Below are 13,650 nucleotides of genomic sequence, written 5' to 3' on the forward strand. Positions count from 1 at the left end.
CTCAAAGCGGATCTTGAGTCATCCACCCCAACTTCATCTTCCTCCGTTTGATATGATGCTTTGCCTTCAAATTCAATGCTTTTATTGCCGGATGTAGCTCTTTGGCTGTCCGTCGCCTTCTCCCTGTTTAGTCGTTCTGTAGTCTTTGTCGGCAAGCTTCCATCCTATTTCTAACTTGCTAGCACAGGCACATATTTTTTCTCTTGTTGTTTGGATGACGACGGCCATGATATGATACCATGCTAGTCGCGCCGCACGACGTTGTTGTAGTCAACTTAAACCTAGCATTCGTCCTTGTGCAAGTGATGGACTTGTGCTTCTACTATCGTGATCGTGATCATTGCTCCTGGATGTTGCGAGCCCTTTCAGTGTATGATTAATGCTTTTATGCATGTTTGTTGTCCCATGCTTTGTTCTTAGCTTGGGTTGCTAGTGTCTATCTAGGTCATAGGTCGTTGGTGGTTTCACCGGCGATCCTTAGGTCACATGTCATTGTTTATGTTGTGGCTACTTTGAGGGCATGCCATCTTTAAGGTTGCATCTGTTATGCCATTTTTGACGATCTAAACTTCTTTCTATCTATCTAAATGAATACACACGGTTTTCCTGCATGGGTTGAAAAAATTCAATGAATGCGCATGTCGAGGGTGTTTTCTGTAGTACCTAATAGTAGTAGTTCAGTGGTCGCAGTAGATTTATATGACTGTGGGGCATTACCTTATGTTACCAGATGGATACGAGGCACAAGTTTTACTCAAGTCTAGGCCCTTGTTGCACGTAAAATCCCTGCGTCATTCTTATGGGATTATATGACCAAAGTATTACAATGTGGGTGGACGACAACGTGATCGGCAAGTTAGATGTGCTAAGCAGCTGGGGCTTCAGAAGAGTGTGGAGTGAGATCCCTCGTCTTGGTCAGATGCCTTTATATAGAGGTCTCGGTTGGTGGATGTCATACCATCCTCCTAATCTTCTGGCCTTGCACACCGTGCACTCCTCCATGGTAGTCATACTACTCCCTTTGAGAAAACTAGGGGGCTCACCCATATAAGTCGGTCAGGCCATGGGCATGTTGTGCCATGCACATGTAGGCGAATACGACCCAAAATACAGTATGTGCGGCACGAAAATATGGTGGAACCATTTCCCCTTGATGGTGCAAACAAACAATACAAGATGGTTCACAAAAAACTCATACATCTAGAGAAGTGGTGTCGCCCTTCTTACACCGTATCAACTACTAATTACTTTCAAATATTCAGTTGTGAATGCGTCCAGCACGAACATATGAGTCTTCTTTGCGCTCATATTTCCAAGGTCCATTCTTTTCAATCTTTACGCATATATTCATTCGCTAACATTACAAATTATATCCCTATATTCTACTATCAGGTGATAACTACTTGGATATTTCTAACATATCAAAAAATCATAATATTAGATGAACAGTCAACGCTCGTGACATTCTTCCTGGTGATCTAGTCATGTACCAAAAGGATCATGCTTTACCTGCACACAATTCATTCAATCATCGGGCACTTTATGTGAAAGCCCTTGAGGTCGTTCGACTTGGTGATAGCCCTTATGCAGAATCTTACAATATTGCTATGCATGGTTTTCGCAAACTCGATTCTACGCTTTGCCCTTATGTAGACATAGATGGCAAAGGCCTTTTTTTTTTTAGAAAAGGAGGATGACCCCCGGCCTCTGCATCTGGGAGATGCATACGGCCACTTTATTGATTATTCTCAATAACCATACAAAGTATTACAACAATGTGTCTGAATCCACCATCTTGGCAACATGTGCCGCTACTCCTATCCAATATGATGAGGGGGTGCTAGCTGGGCCTCTACCCAAACCACTCACCTAAGCCTAACATCAAAAGCCGGAAGCCGAAACTCATTCGGTAACCCCAGCCGAGCCACATACTGGGTCTGGGGCGCAATCCGGTCAGACGCACTCGTGTGTCGTCGCCGCCATCTTCCACAGGTCCGTCTTCAGATCAAATTGAGACTTCTACCTTGTCTGGCCAGTCTGCCATCGACGTCCCCATGACGCCAGACAGCTTCCTCCTCCTGCCCGAGTCCATCTCCGCGCATCAGACGCCGAGTCTCCACAGCACCATGCCGCCGAGATCCGCCATCATCAATGTGAAAGATGAAGCACCGCTCCACCAAAGTCGCCGTCCTCTAGTCCCTCGAGCCCGTGTGCACCTCCAAGAATGACGCCCCCAGGGGGGAAGACGACACCAGAGAGCCGCCGCCATCCGATCTACTGATCTAGGGTTTCCCCCGGAGGTAGCAGAGAGTGGCCTTGAACATCTCCACGACGATGCCTTCAGGAAGGGAACGACGCAGACAGCGTCGCCATCGCCGGCCTTGGCAATAGCCAATAGCAGGTTTTCACCCATATCTGATCGAAGACCTCCATCTCTCGTGCACGGGTCGCCGCCATCCTTGCCGGGATCTGGAAGATCCCGCAAGCCAGATCTCAGTAGGGAGGAGCCCCCCCCCCCACCGAGACCCACCGGCCAAGCAGGGGAGGCCGAGGCCGCGCCCACAGGACATGCCCGCGCCGCCGCCCCGGAGCAGCCCCGCGCGCCAAGAGGCGAGGACCACCACCATGACGCCCGCCGCACCGCCGCCAGGAGCTCGACCACTCCGCAGCACACCATGCCGCCGCACCCGTCAACCAGTCCGGCGCCCAGGCCCGGCGGATCTGGCCCGCGCCTGACCACCCGCGCGAGGGGACGAAGAAGGCCCCGCCGCGCGCCAAGAGGCCATGATATCATTGTTGGATCCTTTTCCTTCTATTTTAATAATCCATGTACTTCCTTCCTCACAGATAGAAGACTTCTTCCAATCATTTGTGATTCATTCATATTTTCATATATATTACCTTTGTTTCTTTGTTAGACCGTTTAAATTAATCACTTTACTTATTCTTAATATCTTGTGAAGGAGTCCTGGACTAAGGGGTCCTCGGGCTGTCAGCCTATCTCTTATGGGCCGGACAGGTGGGCTGCTTGGCAACTACTACAAGGTCGGGTTATAAGGCGACTTCGTATCCGGACATGAAACCTATGGATCCTTGGTGTGTCCTCCAAGTCAAGATAAGAGAAGAACATCAAACCTCTGACGAAAGGGTGGAGCGGGAAGCCCAACCCCCATATGAAGTGGGTGATGAAGACCACCCTCTCGCTTGGCCGGGGCATGGGGACAACTTGGCCCTCTTCTGGAGTCCGGTTAGTGAAAACCACCGTGAGGTAACCGACACGCATCAGGTCCTCAATGTCGTCGTTGGTGAAGCTAGAGGACTCCCACTTGCCTTTCGAACCAGATCCGGCCATGGCCGAATTGTGGGAGTGGCTAGGAGGAGGTTCTTGGAGAAGGATGGGTCAGGGCGTTGGAACTCAGTAGATTTGGAAAGCAAGGGCGATAGAGGAAGGGGAAAGCTGTAGGGGAACGTAGTAATAATTCAAAAAAATTCTACGTGTCACCAAGATCAATCTAGGAGATGCTAGCAATGACAGAGAGAGAGAGAGAGAGAGAGAGAGAGAGGGAGTGCATCTTCATACCCTTGAAGATCTCTAAGAGGAAGCATTACAAGAACACGGTTGATGGAGTCGTACTCGCGGCGATTCAAATCGCGGAAGATCCGATCTAGCGCCGAACGGATGGCGCCTCCGCGTTCAACACACGTACAGCCCGGGGACGTCTCCTCCTTCTTGATCCAACAAGGGGAGAGGATAAGTTGAGGGAGATCTCTAGCAGCATGACGATGTGGTGGTGGAGCTTGCGGTTTTCCTGCAGGGCTTCGCCAAGCTCTACGGAGGAGGAGATGTTGGAGGAGGGAGGGGCTGCGCCAGGGGAAGGGTGTGGCAGCCCACCCCCCCCCACTATTTATAGGGGAAGGGGGAAGGGGGCCGGACCCCCTAGATCCCATCTACAAGGGGTGGCGGCGGCAAAGGGGGGGACTTGCCCCCCAAGTTTGGTGGGAGGCGGCCCACCCCTAGGGTTTCCAACCCTACGCGCCTTGGGCCCTTGGGGGTGTGCACCAGCCCACTAGGGGGCTGGTTCCCACCCCTGTTCAGCCCATTAACTCCCCCGGGGCAGGTGGCCCCACCCGATGGACCCCCGGACACCTTTCGGTGGTCTCGGTATAATACCGATAACCCCCGAAACCATTCCGGTGACTGAAACTGGACTTCCCATATATAAATCTTTACCTCCGGACCATTCCGGAACTCCTCATGACGTCCAAGATCTCATCCGGACTTCGAACAACCTTCGATAACCACATACAATTTCCCATAACAACTCTAGTGTCACCGAACCTTAAGTGTGTAGACCCTACGGGTTCGGGAACCATGCAGACATGACCGAGACATCTCTCCGGCCAATAACCAAAGCGGGATCTAGATACTTATGTTGGCTCCCACATGTTCCACGATGATCTCATCAGATGAACCACGATGACGGGGATTCAATCAATCCCGTATACAATTCCCTTTGTCCACCGGTATGTTACTTCCCCGAGATTCGATCGTCGGTATCCCAATACCGCGTTCAATCTCGTTACCGGCAAGTCTCTTTACTCGTTCCGTAACGCATGATCCCGTGACTAACTCCTTAGTCACATTGAGCTCATTATGATGATGCATTACCGAGTGGGCCTAGATACCTCTCTGTCATACGAAGTGACAAATCCCAGTCTCGATTCCTGCCAACCCAACTGACACTTTCGGAGATACCTGTAGTGCACCTTTATAGCCACCTAGTTACGTTGTGATGTTTGGTACACCCAAAGCATTCCTACGGTATCCGGGAGTTGCACAATCGCATGGTCTAAGGAAATGATACTTGACATTAGAAAAAGCTCTTAGCAAACGAACTACACGATCTTGTGCTATGCTTAGGATTGGGTCTTGTCCATCACATCATTCTCGTAATGATGTGATCCTGTTATCAACGACATCCAATGTCCATGGTCAGGAAACCACAACCATCTATTGATCAACGAGCTAGTCAACTAGAGGCTTACTAGGGACATATTATGGTCTATGTATTCACACATGTATTACGTTTCCGGTTAATACAATTATAGAATGAACAACAGACAATTATCATGAACAGGGAAATATAATAATAACCATTTTATTATTACCTCTAGGGCATATTGCCAACAGTCTCCCACTTGCACTAGAGTCAATAATCTAGTTACACTGTGATGAATCGAACACCCATAGAGTTCTGGTGCTCATCATGTTTTGCTCGTGGAAGAGGTTTAGTCAACGGATCTGCGACATTCAGATTTGTATGCACTTTACAAATATCTATGTCTCCATCTTGAATATTTTCACGATGGAGTTGAAGCGACGCTTGATATGCCTGGTCTTCTTGTGAAACCTGGGCTCCTTGGCAAGGGCAATAGCTCCAGTGTTTTCACAGAAGAGAGTCATCGGGCCCGACGCATTGGGAATAACTTCCTAGGTCGATGATGAACTCCTTCATCCAGATTGCTTCATGTGCTGCCTCCGAGGCTGCCATGTACTCCGCTTCACATGTAGATCCTGCCATGATGCTTTGCTTGCAACTGCATCAGCTAACTGCCCCACCATTCAAAATGTACACGTATCCAGTTTGTGATTTGGAGTCATCCAGGTCTGTGTCAAAGCTAGCATCAAGTGATTCCTTGCATGGTCGAGTGGCAATAGGTAGGGGGTCGCCCAAGTGATATGACTGGTCGAGTGGATTGCACTCGACATCTTTGACCGGGGGTCTCTTGTTGCCTCTTGGACTTCTTATCTTCCAGGGTAGTGACCTTGGGTAGGACGTATGGGTCAGGCCCATGACCCAACCCCAGGTTTGTATCCTCATCAGTAGCAACTTGATCCAAAGTTTCATGACCATCATCATTAACTTCCTCTCCAGTCGGCGCATGCACCACAGAAACATCTTCCTGAGCTGCACTACTCTTTGGTTCAACAGGCAGTACTTCATCAAGTTCCACTTTCCTCCCACTTACTTCTTTCGAGAGAAACTCTTTCTCTAGAAAGGATCCATTTTTGGCAACAAAGATCTTGCCTTCGGATCTGAGGTAGAAGGTATACCCAATGGTTTCCTTAGGGTATCCTATGAAGACGCATTTTTCCTGACTTGGGTTCAAGCTTTTCAGGTTGAAGTTTCTTGACATAAGCATCACATCCCCAAACTTTTAGAAATGATGGCTTAGGTTTCTTCCCAAACTATAATTCATAAGGTGTTCTCTCAACGGATTTAGACGGTGCCCTATTTAAAGTTAATGCAACTGTCTCTAAAGCACAACCCAAAATGATAGCGGTAAATCGGTAAGAGACATCATAGATTGCACCATATCCAATAGAGTGCAATTACGACGTTCAGACACACCATTACACTGAGGTGTTCCAGGCAGCATGAGTTGTGAAACAATTCCACATTTCCTTAAGTGCATACCAAACTCGTGACTCAAATATTCTCCTCCACGATCTGATCGTAAGAACTTTATTTTCCTGTCACGTTGATTCTCTACCTCACTCTGAAATTCCTTGAACTTTTCAAAGGTCTCGGACTTGTGTTTCATTAAGTAGACATACCCATATCTACTTAAGTCATCTGTGAGGGTGAGAACATAACGATAGCCACCGCGAGCCTCAACGCTCATTGGACCACACACATCAGTATGTACTATTTCCAACAAGTTGGTTGCTCACTCCATTGTTCTAGAGAACGGAGTCTTGGTCATTTGTCCATGAGGCATGGTTTGCATATGTCAAATGATTCATAATCAAGAGACTCCAAAAGTCCATCTTCATGGAGTTTCTTCATGTGTTTGACACCAATGTGACCAAGGCGGCAGTGCCACAAGTATGTGGGACTATCATTATCAACCTTACATATTTTGGCATTCACACTATGAATATGTGTACCATCACGTTCGAGATTCAATAAAAATAAACCATTGACCAGCAGGGCATGACCATAAAACATATCTCTCATATAAATAGAACAACCATTATTCTCGGATTTAAATGAGTAACCATCTCGCATTAAACGAGATCCAGATACAATGTTCATGCTCAAAGCTGGCACTAAATAACAATTATTGAGGTTTAAAACTAATCATGTAGGTAAATGTAGAGGTAGCGTGCCAACGACGATCACATCAACCTTGGAACCATTCCCGACGCGCATCGTCACCTCGTCCTTCACCAGTCTCCGCTTATTCCGCAGCTCTTGTTTTGAGTTACAAATATGAGCAGCCGCACCGGTATCAAATACCCAGGAGCTACTACGAGCGCTGGTAAGGTACACATCAATAACATGTATATCACATATACCTTTGGTGTTTTCGGCCTTCTTATCCGCTAAGTACTTGGGGCAGTTCCGCTTCCAGTGACCATTTCCCTTGCAATAAAAGCACTGAGTCTCGGGCTTGGGTCCATTCTTTGGCTTCTTCCTGGCAACTAATTTACCGGGCGCGGCAACTCCCTTGCCGTCCTTCTTAAAGTTCTTTTTACCCTTGTGATAACCCACAAGTGTAGGGGATAATTGTAGCCTCTTTCGATAAGTAAGAGTGTCGAACCCAACGAGGAGCTAAAGGTAGAACAAATATTCTCTCAAGTCCTATCTGCCACTGATACGACTCTACGCATGCTTAGTGTTCGCTTTACCTAGAACAAGTATGAAACTAGAAGTACTTTGTAGGTGTTGTTGGATAGGTTTGCAAGATAATAAAGAACACGTCAATAAAAAGTAGGGGCTGTTTAGATAAAGAAGCAATAAAGTAAATATAGAGAGTGTGGAAAAGTGGTGGTAGGAATTGTGAAATTGTCCCTAAGCAATTGATTACTTTACTAGACCGATAGCAAGTTTTATGTGGGAGAGGCATAAGCTAACGTACTTTCTCTTCTTGGATCATATGCACTTATTATTGGAACTCTAGAAAGCATCCGCAACTACTAAAGATCATTAAGGTAAAACCCAACCATAGCATTAAAGTATCAAGTCCCCTTTATCCCATACGCCACAACCCCCTTACTCGGGTTTATGCTTCTGTCACTCAAGCAACCCACTATAAGCGAATCATGAACGTATTGCAACACCCTACAGCGGGAATCCCTCACGCTTGCGCGACACGGAGGGCACAATAGGGAAGCAACATAACCACAAGCAAATTAAACCAATCATAGCAATTCATCAATCATCGGTAGGACAACGAAAATCTACTCACACATCATAGGATGGCAACACATCATTGGATAATAATATGAAGCATAAAGCACTATGTTCAAGTAGAGGGTACATCGGGTTGCGGGAGAGTGGACCGCTGAATATAGAAGGGGGGAAGGCGATGGAGATGTTGGTGATGATGATGGAGGTGCTGGTGTAGATCGCGGTGATGATGATGGCCCCCGACGGTGTTCCCGCGCCACCGGAAGCAAGGGGAGAGAGCCCCCCATATTCTTCTTCTTCCTTGACCTTCTCCCTAGATGGGAGAAGGGTTTCCCCTCTGGTCCTTGGCTCCCATGGCATGGGAGGGGCGAGAGCCCCTCCGAGATTGGATCTATCTCTCTGTCTCTCTCTGTTTCTGTGCTCTCAGATTCCGCCCTGGCACCGTTTCTTTTATATCCGGAGATCCGTAACTCCGATTGGATTGAAACCTTCGCCCAGATATTTTTTCCAAAAATTAGCTTTCTTGCGGCAAAAGAAGGGCGTCAACTACCTTATGAGGGGCCCATGAGGGTCAAGGGCGCGCCCAGTGAAAGTGGGCGCGCGGGCCACCCTCGTGGCCACCTCAGGCACCGTCTCGCGTTGATTTTACTTTCCAAAAATTAGCTCCGTCCGTTTTTAACCCGTTTGGACTCCGTTTGATATGGGGTTTCTGTGAACATAAAACATGCAACAGACACGAACTGGCACTGGGCACTGGATCAATATGTTAGTCCCAAAAATAATATAAAAAGTTGCCAAAAGTATATGAAAGTTGTAGAATATTGGCATGGAACAATCAAAAATTATAGATACGACGGAGACGTATCACCTTGCCTTTCTTGAAACTAGTGGTCTTATTCACCATCAACACTTGATGTTCCTTTTTGATTTCCACCTCCGCTGATTTCAGCATTGAATATAACTCAGGAATGGACTTCTCCACCCCTTGCATATTGTAGTTCATCACAAAGCTCTTGTAGCTAGGTGGGAGCGATTGGAGGATCCTGTCAATGACCGAGTCATCTGGAAGATTAACTCCTAGCTGAGACAAACGACTGTGCAACCCAGGCATTTTGAGTATATGCTCGCTGATAGAACTATTTCCCTCCATCTTACAACTATAGAACTTGTTGGAGACTTCATATCTCTCGGCCCGGGTATGAGCTTGTAAAACCATTTTCAGCTCTTGGAACATCTCATATGCTCCGTGCTGCTCAAAACACTTTTGGAGCCCCGGTTCTAAGCTGTAAAGCATGCCGCACTGAACTAGGGAGTAATAATCACTACACGATTGCCAAGCGTTCATAACATCTTGAGTTGCTGGGAATGGCCTCTCTCTTAGAACCTATCTTTGCCAATTCATCTGCAGCTTGATTTTTCAGTCGGGGTATGTGGTGTAGCTCCAACCCTTCAAACTTCTTTTCCAGCTTTCTTACCACATTGCAATAACCAGTCATGGCTGGGCTCCTAACATCCCACTCCTTCATCACTTGATTAACCACAAAATCCAAGTTGCCGTATACCACAAGGCGACGGACGCCGAGTGAAATGGCCATACGCAACCAGTATAAAAGTGCTTCATATTCACCTTCGTTATTGGAGGAATCAAATGTTGGGGAATGTAGTAATTTCAAATTTTTCCTACGCACACGCAAGATCATGGTGATGCATAGCATCGAGAGGGGAGAGTGTTGTCCACGTACCCTCGTAGACCGAAAGCGGAAGCGTTAGAACAACGCGGTTGATGTAGTCGTACGTCTTCACGGCCCAACCGATCAAGCACCGAAACTACGACACCTCCAAGTTCTAGCACACGTTCAGCTCGATGACGATCCCCGGACTCCGATCCAGCAGAATTTCGGGGAAGAGTTCCGTCCACACGATGGCGTGGTGACGATCTTGATGTTCTACAGTCGCAGGGCTTCGCCTAAGCACCGCTACAATATTATCGAGGACTATGGTGGAGGCGGGTACCGCACACGGCTAAGAGATCAAGAGATCAATTGTTGTGTCTAGAGGTGCCCCCCTGCCCCCGTATATAAAGGAGCCAAGGGGGAGGAGGCGGACGGCCAAGGAGGGGCGCGCCAAGGGGAGTCCTACTCCCACCGGGAGTAGGCCTCCCTTCTTTCCTAGTTGGAATAGGAGAAGAGGGGAAGGAGGAGGGAGAGAGGAAGGAAACGGGGGGCGCCGCCCCCCTCTCCTTGTCCTATTCGGACTAGGGGGAGGGGCACACGGCCCAGCCCTTGCCTCCTCTCCTCCTCTCCACTAGGGCCCATGTAGGCCATTAAGCCCCCGGGGGGTTCCGGTAACCTCCCGGTACTCCGGTAAAATCCTGATTTCACCCGGAACACTTCTGATATCCAAATATAGGCTTCCAATATATCAATCTTCATGTCTCGACCATTTCGAGACTCCTCGTCATGTCCGTAATCTCATCCGGACTCCGAACAAACTTTGGTACATCAAAACTCATAAACTCATAATATAACTGTCATCAAAACCTTAAGCGTGCAGACCCTACGGGTTCGAGAACTATGTAGACATGACCTAGAACTATTTCCGGTTGTAAGAACATGCGGTGCCCCCATGTTTGGTTTTGGCAATTGATGACAATCTCTATGGACTAATGGTTGCCTTGAGTTATATTTGAAGGGTTTGTCCATAGGCTTTTCTTGGAGTCCATTTGTTGGTTTCAAGGAGAGTTTTTGATGACCAAGTTGCTATTAAGGAATTATCCAAAGATTGGTATTATGAGTGTTGAGCTTATTGCAAGCATGTCTTGAAGAAGAAGATTGTGTGATCATTCATGTTTACCTTCAAGACATCATCCAAATGAAGAGAGTTGGAAAGATTCAAGGTTGATCAAGACTAAGTCAAAGAATGAATCAAGTTGATCAACACACAAAGCATAGAAGATGTACCGAGAGGGATCAAGCGATCCCATGGTATGGTAAGCATGGTCAATTACGCTTTGTGTACTAACCCATGGTCTTCGTGAGAGTTCTTTGTGGGGTTAGGTTGCGGTGTGCAAGATCAAGTTGAGTCATCACGAAGAGATCATATGCTTGAAGCTTGCCGTCCATTGTGGCGACAATGGACTTGTGAAGATGTGCAGAAGAGTGGCTCACCCATAGTGGAGTTTGGGGGAGCAATCAACTAGTCTTCTTCGAGCCAATGCAATCAAGAAAGGTGGTCCAACTTGAGGGAGTCAAGATCGTCATCATCTAGCTCAAGTGGACCATGTGCAAGGAAAAGGTTTTCCCTTGATAGGTTTTCTATTTTACCGGTCTCATGGTAGTTGTGGGAGACCGGGTTATAGGATCGTTTGCCGTACTATCAAGGGGGGCTCTCGATGAGTTGCTTGATCGTATCGTTCGTAGAGAGCTCAAACCATTGCATCCTTGCATCATCTTTTTGGTTCTTGTTTGGGTCTTCTCCTTGTGAGATTTGGAGCTTATGGTCATTTTTATGACAAGCTCGAGTTCATCGAAAACAGAGTTCTCATGCATCTTCTATGATGTTTTCGATGTTGGAGGGTATGCCGGTTCTTCTCGGTTGGAGGTTTCACTCCTTTGTTTGCTAAGCATACTGTTGGGAAACGTAGTAATTTCAAAATTTTCCTACACACACGCAAGATCATGGTGATGCATAGCAACGAGAGGGGAGAGTGTTGTCCATGTACCCTCGTAGACCGAAAGTGGAAGTGTTAGAACAACGCGGTTGATGTAGTCGTACGTCTTCACGGCCCGACCGATCAAGCACGGAAACTACGACACCTCCGAGTTCTAGCACACGTTCAGCTCGATGACGATCCCCGGACTCCGATCCAGCAGAATGTTGGGGAAGATTTCCGTCAACACGACGGCGTGGTGACGATCTTGATGTTCTACCGTCGCAGGGCTTCGCCTAAGCACCGCTACAATATTATCGAGGACTATGGTGGAGGGGGGCATCGCACACGGCTAAGAGATCAAGAGATCAATTGTTGTGTCTAGAGGTGCCCCCCTGCCCCCGTATATAAAGGAGCCAAGGGGGAGGAGGCGGACGGCAAAGGAGGGGCGCGCCACCGGGAGTAGGACTCCCTTCTTTCCTAGTTGGAATAGGAGAAGGGGGAAGGAGGAGGGAGAGAGGAAGGAAAGGGGTGGCGCCGCCCCCCTATCCTTGTCCTATTCGGACTAGGGGGGCGCGGCCCAGCCCTTGCCTCCTCTCCTCCTCTGCACTAGGGCCCATGTAGGCCCATTAAGCCCCCGGGGGGTTCCGGTAACCTCCCGGCACTTGATACGTCTCCAACGTATCTCTCATTTTTTATTCTTCCATGCTATTATATTACCCCTTTTGGATGTTTATAGGCTTTATTTTACACATTTATATCATTTTTGGGACTAACCTACTAACCGGAGGCCCAGCCCATATTGATGTTTTATTGCTTGTTTCAATATTTCGAAGAAAAGGAATATCAAGCGGAGTCCAAACAGAATGAAACCTTCGACAACGTGATTTTTTGGAAGAATATGATCCTGGAGACTTGGAGTCCACGTCAGAAGATCCTCGAGGAGGCCATGAGATAGGAGGCCGCCCCCCTGTAGGGCGTGCCCCCTGTCTCGTGGGCCCCTCGAGCACCTCCCGACCGACTTCTTTCGCCTATATAAGCCTACGTACCCTAAAACCATCAGAAATCAAGATAGATCGGCAGTTCCGCCGCCGCAAGCCTGTAGCCACCAAAAACCTCTCAGGAACCCGTTCCGGCACCCTGCCGGAGGGGAATCCATCACCGGTGGCCATCTTCATCATCCCGGCGCTCTCCATGACAAGGAGGGAGTAGTTCACCCTCGGGGCTGAGGGTATGTACCAGTACCTATGTGTTTGATCTCTCTCTCTCTCTCTCTCTCTCTCTCTCTCTCGTGTTCTCTCTAAGGCACGATCTTGATGTATCGCGAGCTTTGCTATTATAGTTGGATCTTATGGTGTTTCTCCCCCTCTCCTCTCTTGTGATGAATTGAGTTTCCCTCTTGAAGTTATCTTATCGGATTGAGTCTTTATTTGAGAACACTTGATGTATGTCTTGCCGTGTTTATCTGTGGTGACAATGGGATATCACGTGCCACTTGATGTATGTTTTGGTGACCAACTTGCGGGTTCCGCCCATGAACCTATGCATAGGGGTTGTCACACGTTCTTGACTCTCCGGTAGAAACTTTGGGGCACTCTTTGAAGTACTTTTATGTTGGTTGGATGAATCTGAGATTGTGTGATGAATATCGTATAATCATGCCCACGGATACTTGAAGTGACAATGGAGTATCTAGGTGACATTAGGGTTTTGGTTGATTTGTGTCTTAAGGTGTTATTCTAGTATGAACTCTTTTATAGATTGATCTGAAAGAATAACTTTGAGGTGGTTTCGTACCCTACC

The sequence above is a fragment of the Triticum dicoccoides genome, chromosome 4B (genome assembly GCF_002162155.2).
Source record: "Triticum dicoccoides isolate Atlit2015 ecotype Zavitan chromosome 4B, WEW_v2.0, whole genome shotgun sequence".
NCBI classification, from domain to species: Eukaryota; Viridiplantae; Streptophyta; class Magnoliopsida; order Poales; family Poaceae; genus Triticum; species Triticum dicoccoides.